The 17,451-nt window shown below is 48.5% G+C and overlaps 1 protein-coding gene across 14 annotated transcripts in view; it reads right to left on the reverse strand.

The window, feature by feature from the left end:
- The window catches only part of MYT1L (myelin transcription factor 1 like), a 261,507-nt gene extending 247,432 nt beyond the window's left edge, over positions 1 to 14,075 (reverse strand). For 2 of the 14 annotated variants that reach the window (XM_045578833.1, XM_045578832.1), the window contains exon 1: positions 13,407 to 14,069. The gene's annotated coding sequence lies outside the window, so the exon portion shown is untranslated. Of the gene's footprint in view, positions 1 to 7,114; positions 7,688 to 13,406 lie in introns of those variants that run through there. The other 12 variants (XM_045578830.1, XM_036430277.2, XM_036430288.2 and 9 more) reach the window with 9 other exon arrangements.
- Between the last annotated feature and the right edge of the window lie 3,376 nt (positions 14,076 to 17,451).

Genomic DNA, 17,451 nt, shown 5'->3' on the forward strand with positions numbered 1-17,451 from the left:
ACCGTTACGCGCACACTGAAAACCTCACTTAGGAAATAAAAAAGACAAAACATGGAAAAGGATAGCCAAAATGTATACTATTGGGTGAAAATCCCTTTTTAGAAGTTGATGTGGAAGAGATGTTTCTAGTGTCACTGGTCATGTTTAAGACGTGGGGGAATTAGAACCTGCAGCACACATGCCACTGGCTCTGACTCTGAAGGGCCCAATAGTCAGCAAAGGAAGTCTCCAGTGGTCCTCCTAGTGCTGCCTCATCAACTGCAATTGCGGGACAAGGAGGAAGCTGAAAAGTGAGAGTCGATGGGCTCCAGTGGTCGGCAAACTCATCCGTCAGCAGAGCCAAATATCAACAGCACAACGATTAAAATTTCTTTTGAGAGCCAAATTTTTTAAACTTACATTTCTTCTAATGCCACTTTTTCAACATAGACTCGCCCAGGCCGTGGCATTTTGTAGAAGAGCCACACTCAAGGGGCCAAAGAGCCGCGTGTGGCTTGCGAGCTGTGGTTTGCCGACCACTGGGCTACACGGTTCATTCCCAGCAAGGAGGACTGGGGGGAGAAGGCCAAGGGCACAGCATGTCGATCGGAGGGCAGGCGAGAGTGTGCAGATAGTGTACTGAGTAGACAGGTGGGATGGGAGTAGGCTTATAGTGGTCCTATGGGAAATAATCCAATGATTTCTGAGCAAGAACAAACTCTGTGTCCCGTGGACTCACAACTGTACACCTGTTTTTGCTCCACCCTGTACATGTGCCCATTTTCCTAATGCTGGTCGCCCAACCAGCATCCCTGACACTTCAGTGATACCTGTGAAACCACGGCAAATGATGTAATCCACCTGTGTTCGCCTCTGAAGATGGAAAGTACAAAATGGAAACAGCATTGGCTATGCTTGTCCTTACAGACACTCAGTGTTTAACTCCTGAGTTGGTGATACCCACACGACAGAATATCTGTTGGGGGCAGAGTCTCATTCTAACTTATTCAGAACTTAGCATCATAAATAAGAAGTCACCTGTAACCTCATAACCTTGGTGGCTTTACCCATTTGATCAGAGACTGTTTTGATCATTAACTTAAAACTAGAGGAACAGGTGGCTCAGCCCGTTTGTAAACAGCGTGCTGACTTGTCCCTGGGGACGGACACGGCATCTCTGGGCTTGCACTGAGGGTGTGGGTCTCTCAGGGAAAAGGGTTGTTTTTGAGCTGACAAAACCCAGTAGCAGCATATTAGCTTAAAAAAATAAAATAAAATAAAAAACTGGACCATTCGTGCTCTCAAAACTGTGAAAGGGACCACAAAAGATACAGGTAGATTTATCACACCAAGCCTATGGACACTTCCCACTGTTGATTCAGTACCAACTATGCCATGTGAGCCGAAGAACACAACATATTAGTCTGAACTTTACTGAACCAACAATAAGACTCTCCTTTTCATACAAGTATCTAGCATCAACCAGCACGTATGACTTTATGAAGCCCCAGACTTCCATTTTAAAGCAAAGTCTGGCAGCTTTTTTAAAAATAGAAAACCATATTAAACTTTCATTTTTTCTTTATTGATTAAGGTATTACATATGTGTCCTTATCCCATTGGCACTCCCAAGACTGCTTTTTGATGCCTGAGCCACTTAAACTTCCAGATTCTGAGAGTATACAGCATCCTAATGCTAACCTAAGTCTTCTTTTACATGGTTCAATTCCCGGTCAGGACACGTGCCAGATTGTGGACTTGATCCCTGATGGGGGTAGGCGAGTGGGAGGCAGCCAATCAGTGATTCTCTCTCATCATTGATATTTCTATCTCTCCCTCCCTCTTCTTTTTTTTTCTCTGAGATCAATAAAAATAGATTTTAAAAAGGAAAAATATTTTAAGAACTTCATCTCAAAAATTATTAATTCTGAGTGATAGGTATGTTCAGTCAGCTCTGACTCATGGAAATGTGGCTGAGCATCATCCGAATGGTCTGAACGCATGACCAGTTTTCAATTTGAATTCTCCTCTCTTCTGATGTCTCTTCAGCCAATGGGAAGTCTGCGGGCAACTAAGACGCTGCCCCTGAGCTGCCGGCATCCCGGCAGCTGCTGATGTCACAGACTGAAGTCTGAGGTGGCCGACTGGATCCAGACCTTCCTAGTGGCTGGGAGGTGGCCCTCAGTCAGTGTCTAGTGCTCAGCCTGCTGGGCTCTGATGTTCTATGCTGGCTCCCCAGGACCAGCAGCTTTGACATGTTCAGATATTGCCAAACAGACACCTGCTATTGGCCAACACTCTTCCTTAGAAGAGAGTTTTGCTTGCTGTTTCATGCACTCTTGGTGTCATGTGGGGCAGCTAACATGCCCACAGGGATGCTAAGCGGGAGACTGTCCAAACCCTCACAGGGTGGGCAGCTTCAGCGTCAGATCTCATAGGGAAGGGTGAACGCAAACATGTATTTAATTGACGAGAGAAGTGCAACCACACAATGTCATGCATTGAGGGCTCATTCTCAGAACAGTCACCTCATCTCTAAAGCATTCATCACCCAAGAAGGGGACACAGGGTTACCCAGCTTTGATGAACCCCAAAGTGGTTTTATCTATTATGGGAAACGTAAGCGAGAAAAGGAGGTCTGGAGGAATGTGTGGTTACCCTTGGTCAGAAACCTATATGCATAAGCTAAGTATATGCTTGCATATATTCTATGGACATACACAGTATGTAACACAAAAGTTATGTGCAATATAATGTGCAATTTAACGTGTTATACATGTATGATGTGATATACAGAAGATTATATTATATATCTTTATAGGTTACAGGTAAACATGTACTTATTTACATGTCTACATATAATCCGTGATACTTAAACATATATTTAATTAAGTATACGTTTTCATATAACCTATAAATATAGATGTGTATACAAGGTGGAGCAAAAATAGGTTTACATTGTTCCTATGGGAAAAGATGTGAAGGTCATGATGGTTACAGTAGCTTTGTTAACTCTGTCATGTGCTCACATCTGTAAGCCACCCCTGTGTCTATCACCCTGGCTCATTGTGGGCCAGATACTGTCAGCTCTGTCTCTTTTGGCTCTGCACATAGTAGGTGCTCAATACTGCATGTTGTGTGAGGAATGAAGGAGGAGCTATGTGTAAGCACCACCCCTTTCATTTTCGTCACTCGCTTTGATATTTCCTTCTCGGAGAAGATGGTGAGGGGAGCCAGGGGCTGCCCATCACTGTCACTGACCCCAGCTCGGTGTCCCTGAGCTAAGTATACGCCAAACCCTGGAAACAGCCAAGGGAGAAAGGAATCCCCGCAACAAAAACAGACAAGAACAAAACCAGCTACTCCTGAGGATGCATCAGCTAAATGGCAGTCCCACAACCCCACCCCCACTCCAAACTGCAGGACATGCGGGCAGAGATCTGAATCCAGAAAATACCAATGTCTGCGGCCTATCGTATGGATCAATGAGAAATCAGACCCCAGAATCCCCCAGGGGATGCGCCCCATTGTGCCATGTGCCCTAGTGCCAGTGATCTGTGAGGAAGGGGCCTGCAGTCTGTCTGCAGAGAAGCCAGCGCCACTGCCCTCAGACTGACCCAGGACATCCTCCTCATCGCCCCTCAGCCTCATAATGCTTTCCTCCCTCCCCTGCTTTTCCCGAGGCTGGAAATGAGCCACACTCTCCTGACCAGATGACAGACAAACAGCTGGATGGATGCCAAAGGACCACACGTCCACGGTCTCCCATCCCTTTTTAATCAACTTCCTAATTAAAAAACGCCATGCTGGCATTAGGTATGCAGGGACCGGCGTGGGACATTTCACAAAATAGCACCCCCTAATCCTGGGCTGTTGCGGAGCTGTGTTCCTACAGATGTTGATGAGTTTTCCTGGTGCAGAGATAGAATCAATTTGCTGGCGCCTGGCCCTCACGACGTATTAAATGTATCCTGAAGGAAACCGGTTTCTGAAAAGCCCCTGCCCAGATGCCTCAGGCAGGTGGGAGTTCCCGAGAGCCAGAGGGTCCACGAGCAGATGCAGCGAGGTTTCTGATGCTCACAGCCTCGCGCACGGCTCCGCGCAGACCTGATTTGATGGCTCTCTATGGGGTGCCCTGCAGACTCGATTATTTCCACACCAGCCTGGCTAGCATTGTTCCATGGCGACAACGCTCTGTGCTCTCAGCCTCCGTTCCAAAGGCACAGGCTGTGGCATCCACGTTCCGGGAGGGAGATCAGGGAGATGGGAGGGGAGTCGCTAAGAACTGCCCATCCCTTTCAGGACAGAGGGATGGGGAGCCTCTGGAATCAGGAGGTGACGCCAACTTAAAAAGCACCACTCTGCCGAGGGCCCTTAAAATGCACGATGCATCGAGGCTGAGAGAACAGCAGGAAGATACCGCTCACGACGGGGTTTGAGCTAGAAATCCCATCACGAGAATCTTTGTCAGCGTGCTAAAAAGGCTCCCTGCCCCCTGCATCGTGAATCTGCGAGCTGTCTGGTTCAGAGCCCTGAGCCTGCCCTGCCAGCCTGGAAAACATCCCGAGCAAATGGCCACCAGCCTGGGGCGATTCTCCCTGGAACCATCTGTGTGCACTGTCAGCCCACCTTCAGAAGGGCACGCGGGGGGAGGGGGAGAACGTGGAGCCATAAACTCCCTCCCCACTCTGTTCACGGTGCAGAAATAGTCTCAAAGCAGGAGCACATGCAACACACATGAACCCAGCAGGTCAGGCCCTATCAGCTGACACATGCTCTTGCAATTTAAAAGCACATGCTACATGCATCCACAGAGCCTTGAACAGGATGCATTGTAGGACTCCTGATGGTGAAAACACACACCCTGGTGCAGAATTTTAAAGCAATAAAGGGAAACGACCTTTTGAATCAAAAATATTTACATGCATCTTCATCATCCCTGGGGGCCCCACTGAGAAAGGTTCTGAGGCCACCGGCCACTGTGGCCCAGAACAGACCTGGGAGACAGCAGACTTCCATGCCCTCCACTCTTCCCAGGAAATCAGAGTGTCTGGTTTTAGACTAGTATTTTGGCATTTCATTGATTGCCTGAAAATTTACTATGAAAGTCTGCTTTTCTTTCCAAAGTTCATCTTCAAACCCTAGAGCTAAACCATGAAAAAGAAGAAGAAGAAGAAGAAGAAGAAGAAGAAGAAGAAGAAGAAGAAGAAGAAGAAAGAGAGAGAGAGAGAGAGAGAGAGAGAGAGAGAGAGAGAGAGAGAGAGAGGAGAGAGAAAGAAAGAGAAAGAAAGAAAGAAAGAAAGAAAGAAAGAAAGAAAGAAAGAAAGAGAAGAAAGAAAGAAAGAGAAAGAAAGAAAGAAAGATCCCCTTAGAAATCACATTTTCAGTCCGGTAGACATCATCATGCTGCTAATTCTGGGGCCTTTCATTGTCTCTGAAGGCAGCCCTCACCGACTCAACAGTGCCTGAGAGCTAATGTGACAGGTAGTGGCATAAAGTGACTTCGTCAAGTGGAAACTAATGTGACATAATTTTGGCCCTTGGGGGGGGGGGGGGGGGAACAAGCTGAGAGGCAGCCGGGCACAAAGGCGACGCGGCAGGTACACGCAAGGGCCCCTCCCCTGGGAGATGGACACAGAGCCCAAAACAATGCTGGTGTTTTGTCCCCAGAAACTTGCAGCCCATTCTAAAACTAAAGAGAGTTATTTTAATCACAGGGAGCTCGGCTCCACTCTGCAGGGAAACACAGCAACGGAAGAATAACGCACACTTACTCTTCTCTGCATCACACGGCACAGCCTCAGAACATGGTATTTAATATTGTTTGGGTTTAAAAAAAACTCAATTCTAGCTTACCAGCAAATTATAAAACAAAATGAGCTAGAGATATATATATGCATTCATATGAAAATGAAAAATTCACCTATTATGCAAAAAAATTAAAAAATAAAAAATCCATGTCAGTATTTAGAAACTTGAGGTCTGAGAGAGGAGAGGATGACAGCCAAGTGTGAAAAGCTTCCCCGGAAGGGCTAATTTGTTTGCAACATCCTCTGTCTGAAAGGTAGGTTCACCGAGGTGGGTATTATCGTGTGTTTTTTAACAGAAAAAATGACCCTCCAAAAAGTTGCATTTTCTGTCAAAGGTTCACTATCGTTGTGTATAGCCAACAGCTGAAGTAAAGCAACTCCTTAACAACAACAACAACAACAAAGCCTAAAAATAAAAGCTAAATACCAATGCTCTGCAATATTCAGGAAACTGTAAATAGTCAAAGGGTAATAATTTCTACCTAATTTCTACTGCAGAAGCCGACGAAATAATTAGGTCAGCTCAACGGAAAGCCTTCCCTTCTGAGGAGAGCAGAGCTAGGAGAGCAGGATCCAACTCTTCCTTATCAGCCAATTCCCCAAGACGGAGTTCATTGACCAGACACCAGACAGCACTGGTACAGCCACGGAATTATATAAGGAACGTATGCAATGCAATGGAGAAGGGGGTCCCCAGCAGGCTCCCCACTTACTTCTCTCTCCCAGGACTGCTTTGTAGAAACCGTCTCCATCTTTCCACAAGCAACTACAAGTCTCAGAGGCTGTGCTAATTCCTGTTTCCTGTCTGTGGAGCCTACAGAGCCATAGAAACTTCTGCTCAGGGCTCACGGTTTCCAGCAAGTTGCTAGTTAAATTAGCCAAAAAATCTCCTTCCAGCCAGGAAAAATACAGACCAGTCAAAACTAATTATGGCTGGGCTGCCACTGAGCCCACATTGGATAATTTCACTGGTCTCGGTACCCCGTCCCAGAAAATATCAATTAAACACGTTGAATCATGGCTGCTGTGAAACCCTGAGAACAGTCCTCCCCACACGGCCCCTCTCCACCTCGAACCCCCAGCCGGCCGGCGCTGCTCTTCGGAGGCTGACCACGCAGAGGTGAACTTTGCTCCACTTTGGGGAGGGGAGCCAAGCTCGGAAACAACAGGAGAACAGGAAGCATTTACCTGAGGGAGCAGCAGGGAGGAACCTGGAGAATCGCATGCCCATGTCGTCCGGGCAGCATGATGCCTGCAGACCCAGCCCGGCAAGGCCAGCCTCCCCCCGCCCGGCAGCCACCCCGCCTCCCCTCCCAGGGACTCACCCAGAAAACGCTCCCACCTGCTCGGCGGCGACGGGGGAACTCTGCTACGGCGTCCGCACGCCCACCATTTGTCCTCCATCCATCCATCCAATCAACTTCCCACGGCACATCCCTCGCCCGGCTCAGACCCGGCCACCGCTCATCTGTATGCTAATTATTTTGCCACATGGACAAAAGTCATAATGCTTTCCGACAGGAAACTAACAGGCCTGAAGTCGGGGATGGAAATTAATAAGTTGACACCACTCGGCGACATGGAGGGCGGGCATGCGTGCTGGAGGCTCCGGGGCCAGGCAGCCGCAGATCGGGGCGGCCCTGCGTGAGCACCGGGCTCCCCGGGAGACCACGCCGCAGCACCAGCGTGAGCCACCGCCGACTCACCCTGGCTCGGCTGTCTCTCCTCTAAACGCTACAGCACACATCCATCTCCCCGAACCCTGGCCTGGGGGGAACTTCGTGGCTGAGCTAGATATTTCTCAAGGTTCGGCTGTGGATTAAGCCAGTAATCGCTAGCCTTCCTGTTTATTAAGTAGCTTGCCACACGGCCGGGCAGGGTTGGGATGCATGCTGTATGGCTCTTACATTGTACCCACAGGCCCCTAAATCTCTAGAGCAGAATGTGTATCCTGTGCAGGGCCGTATTTCATGGAATAGAGGGGAACTGTAAATAGCAGAGGCAGGCTGTTCGCAGCTCCCGGCCAGGGAGCGTTTCCAGACATACCCCCCATCACAGATGTTATGGTAAATTCACGCTGTGGCCAAAGAAACCTCACCAAGTCAGCTGAACCTGAGGTGTTCTACCTGGGACCTCCGCTCAGCCCCAAAACAAACAAAAAGGCCAGGAGCCTGCCCCGCTGCCCCTCCTGGGAGCAGTGACACAAGAGTTAACGGAACCCACTCAGCCTCCTTCAGGTTGCCAGCCACACCAGGTTCTGTCTCAGGGGGAGCCTCTCTCGTTTTCTTTTAAAACAAAAGACACGGAGCAGTTTTCCCAAGAAAGTTACCACACCATCAACCTTTTAGCATTGTTTGAAAGGTTGGGGGAGTGAGGGGGGGACAGAAAAAGTTGTGTCTGAAAAGGCAAGGCCAAATTAGGTTTCAAAAGTACAAAAGGGAGCATAGATGTATGACTCTCATTAACATTTTTCCTGTTAGAAAGAAGTGCTGGATGTATAAATGGCTCCTCAAGTCCAGCAATAAACTGGAGACTCTCCCTGCAAACCCCACTCAGCGCTCTCCCCGCACAGAGAGGCCACGCTAAATCACAGAGGCTCTTGGCGCCTCCCACCCTCCCCTGGCCGGAGCCCGGAGCACTCCTGTTTGATAACAACCTGGCGGCACGCGGACCACGGCGCTCACGGCCACGCACACAGGGGGCAGCTCCCGCGGAAGGGCCCACCGCGGGCTCGTTTGCACACCCAGCCATGCGATTTCCAGAAGTGCTGTAATCTGTCATCCAATAAGAGCCGAGCGGGGCCGGCCAGGAGACGGCTCTGTGTGGAAGTACCAGGAGGTCACCCAGAGGAGCTGGAAGCGGCCACGGCCGCTTTAGATCAAAGGAGAGGTACCTCAGGCAGGAGAGCTGGTGGCCACCAAGCCCAGACCCTCTCCGCAGCCTACTCCTGCACGCCCGCGGGGCCGTCTCTGCCCCAGAGAGTCCGTGGCACGTGTGGATCCCCTCTCCCCACACGTCTGCTCTCCATCTGCCCCGGGGCCTGGGCAGAGCCACCACAGCCACAGACCACGGAGGCCCTCCCCAGAGCACAGTGCCAGCCCGTGTGGGGGACGGGCAGCACGCAGGAGCCCAGAGTGGCCGGGAACACCTGGCTCTGGCTTCAGAGGCTCTGGCCAGACGTGTGGAGCCCAGACATCTGGTCACTCCAGAGGTGACAGCGCCTCGTCCCCCCCCCCCCCCCCAGCCCCACCAGGGATCCCTGCAGCCCGCGAGGCGGCCGCTCAGAGAGCCCGTGCCTGCATTCTCCGGCACAATGCCCCTCACTCAGGCCGAGACATCGCCCTCCCCTCGCAATGTGCCGGCACCACCACGTGGGAGCAGGGCTCTTCGAAGAGATACCTGTTAGGACAGGCTCTAGCAGCATAGCCAGGACGGCAGCGCTGATCAGTATTGCTCCACTAATGGGCAAGCATGTGCCTCCACTCTCGTCTCATCACACCTGGCGTGCATCTTCTCTGCCATCTCTGATTATTCCTACAGATGCCCCAAGGACTCGTTAGGATGTCAAAGCTTCAAACAGTTTCATTGTGGAAACAGTCACTGTGCACACTGGAACAATGCAGGTGCTAGGGACAGGGAGCGGGGGCAGAGGCAGCCAGACCAGAGCCAGAGAGAGGGAGAGGAGGGAGGAGGGGGGAGAGAGAGAGGAAAAGAGAGGGGGAAGGTAGGGCACAAAGCATACTCCACACTGAGACCACGTTGCATTGAAGTATAGCCTCGTGATGGGAAAGGTATAGCTGCCTCCGGAACTCATCGGCACCAGAAAACCACAGTCACTCTCAGGCATGGAGCTTCTGTGATGCCTGGACAAGTCAGAGTCATTCCCGGCACTCTCGCTAACGTGTGGGGTTTGCTCATTTAAAATGCCTTTGTATCAGCCACGTACAGTATTTGGGTGTGATTTCCCCCTGCAAATTCAAAACGAAATTTTTAAAACTTACAGACAGGTAGACTCCTTTAAGTTTGTGGCATCTCACCTCTTTAGAGTAATTAGAAATGATGTGGGTTAACGTCATGGTGAAGACCACAGTGAGATGAAACTTAAGGTGGTGAAAAACGTGGTAATTGTTCTCAAGTTTTTATTCAAGTTTATCCTCCATTGCTCCCTCCAAAAGAATGCTACTCACCCCTCCTCCCCAAAGAAAATGGTGATGGAGAGGGCACCTTTAGAGTCTTAAAATAAGAAGATGCATCACACTATTGCAGTTAAATTATGATGTGTGGTGATTTAATTGTAAACATTTAGCCAAACTAGAGGTGTCTCTCCCTCTCCCTCTCTCCCTCTCTCTCTCTCTCTCTCTCTCTCTCTCTCTCTCAGTTTGCCGTCCACTGGCTTCCTGGTCAGGGTTCTGGTAGAAGCTTTGCATCCAGGTAGGCTTCATGGGAAAGTGACAAATGCATTTGAAAAACTGGTCATCGATTGGAAATTCCAGCCAATTCGTGTTGACCGAAGGGGCCATCCGACTGGGCCTCCCTTCAGGCCAGAGCACGGATTGCACCTCCCTGGTCCCCTGTGCCCCTGCCTGAGCTTCTTAATGTGCATTCCTTAAGAATCAATGCAATGTTAGGTCTGAAGGTAAAATGGAGCCACAAAAATGTGTACTACATAAACCAAGTGTTTCAGTTGGCCCAAAAAATCACACCTTTCCCTCAAATTAGAGTATCTTACAGGTAGAGCATTAACAATACAGAAATATTACTTAGGCAGCAAAGTAAATTTTTCACAAAGAAGTGACTGCATTTTTATCCTATGTAAAGTATTTCTAAAAGAAAATGAAAATCAAATAATCAGGTTATTAATTCTAAATTTTAAATATTAGACATAAATTTAACAAAATAGAAAAACTTTAAAAAAGCTTTGAAGTTGTAAAGTATTTTATTCATGTTCCCTAATTGATGGAAAATTGGCACAGAAAACAGACATAAAACATCAGTGGAACAATTGGGCATGTTCAGTAGTAAGTGTGAAATATAAACATTCACAAAAGAGTAGAAAATAAATAGTAGGTGGAAATTATGACAGGAATAATGAACACAGTACATTGAAAATACCCTCGTTTTCTTAAAATCATGCTGTCCTGCTTGTATTACCCAAAAGAAAATGGTGTGTTCCTATTCCCGTAGGATTTTTTGTGTATCACACATACATGGTCACAAATTATGGGGCCTCGTCCTTAATCTCAGCTTCTCACACAGATTTGTAAAACTGGCCAAGTTTGGCTGGAGGCTGCAGGTGTGACTCGAGAGAAGTTGAAATGTATGCTGCATGTTTACTTTCTGCCTGACTGGTCCATCTTGATCATCCTTGCTCATCTTTTCAAAAATAAAACATTTTCGCTGGTTACAGGAGTCTCCAGCACACAGATATATTATTCCCTTGGAGAAGCATGTCCCCATCGTGTTGACAGGGTTTTACTCACAATTAGACATAGGCAAGTCCGTGTAATGAAATCATATTCTGTTTGGTCATTTGGAAAGTAGGGCAAACATTCCATATGCAAAATAAAGATTTAGAGATTGCACATCTTTTCTGCCACCATCTTTAAAACACCCAGCATGCCCAGAGACACTGCTCCTGCTACTGGCATGTGGACAGTCATTAAAGCTCCAGAGTGATCCATTCTCATCCTGCCATAAGCAAGAGGCAGCCGGTGGCTGCTGAGGGTCCTTGCTGCCAGAGCGGACAGCTCCCGGTGCTGAAGGGACAGGCGAGGAGCCCAGCTCACAATAGCTCACTCAAGCCGCCTTTGAAAAATCGCACAAAACTGAATGAGGTGGCAAGTACTGGGGCTGAATGGCACCGTCTACAGAACAATGGGCACCAACTCCAAATCCTACGCTAATCACGCTAATGAGATTAATCAGTGAATTAGCAGCAGCCAGTGTCAGGGAGGCAAGGAAGAGTCCGACCACGATGGGTAATTAACTCTCTTTACGGGAGGGGGAGGGGAGCCAGCGCTGCTCCCTCCTGGCTGGTCAGGAGTTGACAGTTCTGCTTCTGGTCTCAGGCTCCTGCCCTGGCCAGAGGCGACAGCACCCGGTGTTTGTATCGGAACATGGATCCAGGGACCCCAATGACGGTGCTTCGGCTGCAGTCCTCTGAGGAGAGTGATGTCATTTTAAGTAATCTTCAGGAACCACAGGCTTTCCCTGTTTTGAACTTTCTACATGTGAAATGAATACTTAAAATGAAATCACTTCCCTAAGACTCCAGCTGACATATTTTTTTAAAAAATGGCTGATTATGAAAAGAAAGGATTATATAACAGCTGCTCTTGCTTGTGGGGAGTCTGCGGCAAGATACTGTGGCAAGAGTTTTAAAAAGTGCCATCAAGTAAAAAGCTATGACACAAATGTAGCAGCCCTGGTCTATTGTCTTTCACTGAGACCATGTCTTACACAGCACAACTTCAAGGAGAAAGTCAACCAACTGAGTTGTCACACTCAGGGTGATAGAATCATGCACTTCCTTTTAGGTCAATTAGAAAGAAAAAGAAAAAAAAACAAAAACTTCCTTTATCCTAAAATGTGTTACCAAAATGCCATGCATAATATACAATCAACACTGGACTCAAAGTTCTTGAGAGGCAACAACTTAAAGAGATGAAATAGAACTAGTTTACAAAAAGGATTCTTGGGCAAAAAATATTTTTCATCTTAAAATAATAACATTTTTATAAGTATGAAGTCATACCTCTAGTTATCACTTTTATGAAGGTGAGCAATTAGAAAGACTACCTTGTGTCTGTAAGGATGGTAGTATACTTTCATCTAGGAAGTTAATGTTGTGGAGTAAAAAATATAAACACAAAAAGCTCTTATTATAAAAATATTTTAGTCTAAATAAATAACATCCCATAGGTTATATAGTTTTAGTGGTATGAAAATTGTCAAGGCTAAATTAATTCAAAATTACATTCAAAATTAGAGCGCTGTATTTTAAATAGTTATCATATGAATGTTCACATATTTTTTTACCTTAAGTTTATTTACCTTGAAGCTACAGCTTGCAGTTGAATTTTTAGTTTATAAATTCAAGTTGCATTGAAAAAAACACATTTCTGTTATACATTAAATATTGTTTCCTTATTATGAACTTCATTTAGGTTATAGTTAAAAACTTTGAGTTGATCAATTTAATCCGTGTCAGTCAGCTTTCTTTCCATTAGGCAAGTATGGCATTATGTCAGGGATATTTCATGTTTCAACAGGCTCTAGAAAAACAACTTGCTCTCTTTGTCATGGAAAGTAATCCAGCAAAGTCTCTGGGAAGTGTTTGTCTCAATATCTGCATAGCATCCAAACTTCTGTCCATGCAGCACGTTTTTGCATCAACAACACCATGGTTAAGGCATGCAACCTAAGCCCCTTCTGCTTTAGAAAGAGCCTCTGCAGTCTCCGGCTCCGGCTCCGGCCCGGCACATGGCAGCTCCCAGCCATGCTGGCGAGAGAGCCCGAGCATGGAGCAGACAATAGGCACTGCAGCAAAGCCCGGCTCCACGGCCACACAGCCCCTGCCGCCGCGTCCACAGCGTCCACCTAACGCAGACCACATACCTCACAACATGACCACAGCCGCTCGCGAGGGAGACACGCTCCGCCGGGGCGACTGTGCTGCTGGGAAAACACCCGAGGAGAAGCCTGCTCCCCGCCAGCTGGAAGGACGAGGAGGACAGCCTGCCACGAGCCGAGCTGCGGGAGGCTGCTGCTGGTCTTCCGTGAATATTGATATTGGAACCCAGAGTCCAGAGAACAAAAAGTGAAAGACACCCACCAACCAGGAGCCGGGGGCTGGGGCTGCGCGGCCCGCGGGCAGCTCCCGCTTCAGCTCAGGAGGAAATGTCGCCGGGCGGGCAGGAGTGACAAATGCAGCGCGGGGCTGGCGGCAGGGCCTGAGGGATCTGCTTTGCTTCCACACACATCCCCGCGCGCTCCCACTCAGCCTCCAGAGGCTTTCTCCACTTTTTTTTTTTTTTCACGAGCTCCAAATCCCCGGCATATGACCTTCTGTTAAATAGATAAAAAAAAAAAAATTGCTTATCAGTCATGCAAATGAGGCTGAATTCATTTTCCACAACAGATGGCCTCATGGATAATGATGATGGAAGAGAGAAAATTGAATGTGTCTCACAAGGTGGCCATGGCAACCGAGAGCAGAATAATATCAATAATAAGCTCGCTGCATAATAAGGTTGTCAATCCCACAAATCAAAGTCTCCGGCTAAATCAGGTAAACCACCCCGCTAGTGACCAGGTAAATAAAAAGAGGAGGGGGGAGGGGGTTGCATTTTACAGTGGCTGTGAAGGAAACAAGAATTTCAGGGCATCCGGTGGCCGGCGTGTGTGTGTGTGTGTGTGTGTGTGTGTGTGTGTGTGTGTGTGTGCTGGGGGCGTGGCTGGCTCATGCAATGAGATGTGACAGTTTTTTCTCTCTCTCTGGTGCTGTCTGTGATGGACCGGGTGCACGGAGGATGCCGCAGTGGCCATGTTGGCATGCGGGGCGCGGCGAGCCCGAGCCTCCCCCTGCGTGTCCCCGCACACGCCCTGTCTGTCCGCGCTGCTTCCGCCTCGGCTCCCGCGGGGACATCCCGCAAAACGAATCGGCAGCCATCCTGCGTGGCTGATTAAAATGAAAATGGCACATGTCTGGGCGGGACGGAGCCGGCTCTGCTGGCTGTCTGGCAAGCACGCTCGATAGAGCTCCTGCTAATAATGGCTCACCGCCCCTGGTGGGGTTTTTTTTTGTTGTTTTTTTTTTTAAGGTATCGCCCTTTTCCCCGCAGCCAGCTGGTGGGGGAGCGTGTGTCTGTGTGTGTGCGTGCATGTGTGCACATGTGTGTGACTGGGGAGCCGGCGTGTCGTTTTCTGCCGCTCACACGCCGACTGCCTGCCCGGCAGCCCCATTGCAGGGCGGCTGGGCTCACCTCGGTGTCTTTGGGGGAAGAAGAGCCAGCAACAACCGTGGGCTGCCGGGAAACCGCGCCACGCGCCTGTGCCGAGTGGAAGAATTCCTGACCGCATCCCGGCTCAGACCTGGCGAGGGCTCCCCTGCTCCCCAGGCTCCCAGCTGGACCCTCAGAGGCAGCCCGGAAGGAACCTATTTCTGTCTCGAACGCTCGCCGCCCACCTGCGTCTGCAGCCCAGATATTATGCAACATGGAGCCTCGGGAATAGAAAGCTGAGGGCTGGCTAACCGATTCGGCAATCCAACAACGTGTGACAAATACATCTCCGGCTCCCTCTTTCTCTCACAAAATGCTCGGGCATCGCTCTAAGATGACCCCAAAAAGAAACGATTCTTTTCAACGTCTCTGTCCCATTTCTCAGGTGTTTGTTTGTGGTTTTTTTTAAGGCATTCTGAAAATTAGACCATGATTATCTCTCATAAAAAATAGCTTCCTGTCCTGAACCAGGGTTTTATCTTCTGGATTCATTGCCCTGTGCCTTTCCTTTACACAGGTCACGCTGCTGTTAACAGTCGTCCCATTTTGCCATTTCAGTGTCCCCTTCTTTATTCCTTTCAGGAACAGATAGATGGCTTTCATGGGGAACGGCGTAGACTTGGGTTTGCCCTTAGTGATTCCTGTCACTGGGACGTGATCCTGTTTCCTCCTGCACTCCAGCCCTGAGCCACAGTGAGAACCAGAAATCAATAGAGCTGCCCTAATGGAGGCTCCACTCAGCATGCGGCAGCTGCAGCCTCCGTCCCTCCCTCCCTCCTTCCTCTCTCCCTCTCTCTCCCTCTCCTCTTCTCTCCCTTACTCTCTCCCGCCCTCTTCCTCTCTTCCCCTCTCCCTCTCCCCCTCTCTCTTTCTTCCCCTTTCTCCTTCTCCCTCTCTCTTACACACACACACACACACACACACACACACACACACACACACAGAACCAAGGACGTCTGTGCAGCTTTCTCAGCCTAGGATGTTCTGTGGAGCACAGAATAGAGGTCGTTTGCTGTCAGTGGGGGAAATGGGAGCCACATACTCCTTTGTCCAAGGCCCCAGCCCGAGCTCCCGGGCAGCCAGGCTGGTACCAGGCAGTCCCTGGGATGGGTGGGGTGGTGGTGTGGGGGCTGTGGATTGGAGAACCCCCGCTGGCCCATGACTGTGTGCAGCACAGGGGGAGTGCCCCTCTCATGGAGGACAAAGCAGCCGGTACAGAATAAGCAGAATAGAGCGTACAGGAAGACAGGGAGGTTTAGGTCAGATAGTGAGCCGTGTATGCTTTGAATATACAGTATATTATTATTGTAAAACACTTCCATACTCCACTCTGTGAGTGAGACCCATGTGAGATAATGGATATTATATTGAAATATACATATGAAGGTGGGAAACCGGTTTTCATTATAAGGAATTGGCTTCGACTCATCAAAATGTCTGTAGGGTGCTTGGATAGCAACAGAGACCAGGAATAAGGTGCAGGGAGAAATGGGGTCACCTCACAGGGAAGAGGCGCTATGGAGGCAGCTAAGGGGAGAGGGGCAGGGTTGTGTAGCCAAGGGGAACTGGCTGGATGACAAAGGGCAGGCCATGACCTTGGGTCTCAAGGAAGTGCCTCTGCATTGGTCTGGGACTGATACCTGCCACGTGGGAACGGATACTGGAGGAGTCTGAAGTAATAGGGTGCTGAAGACCCACATTCAGGTTTTATAGCAAGCTTATGCTTTTAATAGAGCTGGCCTGATTTTATACAGCTGGTCATTTTGGGGGGCAAAATATGTAAATAAAGTATAGGAAATGCAATTCTGAGAATTTAAGATTTCGATGATCAGCCAGCAAACTAAGAGAATGAATAAAGTGATATTTACCTCATCCCCAAGTTCCTAATTTTAAGAACATGATCTGAAATTTTATAAAAAATAAGCACTGTTCATTTCACTCATGGTGGCCCATTAGATTCACAAATACCCAAGCCTTCCCATGAGTCTCTCCAAACCATCTCTAGCCTTCTCCTCTCCAGTCTCTGAATTATTTTGTGCCTGGAGTCCTTATGTCACACTTTCCATCCTTACGTCATCTGCCTAATATTCTTGCTACTCTTACTATTCTAGTTACTTGGGAAAAGGGGCCTTACACCTCTTAGCTTATGAGTTTGTAACAATAATGCTGGGAGAAGCCAGGGTCTTGGGCAAAGGACTGAATAGACACTTCTCCAAAGAGGACATACAAATGGCTAAGAGACATATGAGAAAATGCTCAGTCACTGACCCTCAAAGAGATGCAAATTAAAAGGACAGTGAGGTGCCATCTCACATGTCAGAATGGCTGCCATCAACAAATCAACAAACGCCAAGTGCAGGCGAGGAGGAGGAGTGAAGGGAACCCTAGTGCACTGCTGGTGGGAATGCGGACTGATGCAGTCACTGTGGAAAACAGTATGGCGTTTCCTCAAAAAATTAAATATGGAGCTACCATTTGACCCAGTGATCCCACTTCTAGTAATATTTTTATGAGAGATAATAATGGTCTAATTTTCTAGGAAGCCAAAACACCAATCAGAAAGGATATATGCACCCCTATGTTCATAGCAGCGCAATTTACAATCGCTGAGATCTGGAAGCAGCCCCAGTGCCCACCAGTAGACTAGTGGATAAAAAAGC

The sequence above is a fragment of the Pipistrellus kuhlii genome, unplaced genomic scaffold (genome assembly GCF_014108245.1).
Source record: "Pipistrellus kuhlii isolate mPipKuh1 unplaced genomic scaffold, mPipKuh1.p scaffold_m20_p_106, whole genome shotgun sequence".
Lineage (NCBI taxonomy): Eukaryota > Metazoa > Chordata > Mammalia > Chiroptera > Vespertilionidae > Pipistrellus > Pipistrellus kuhlii.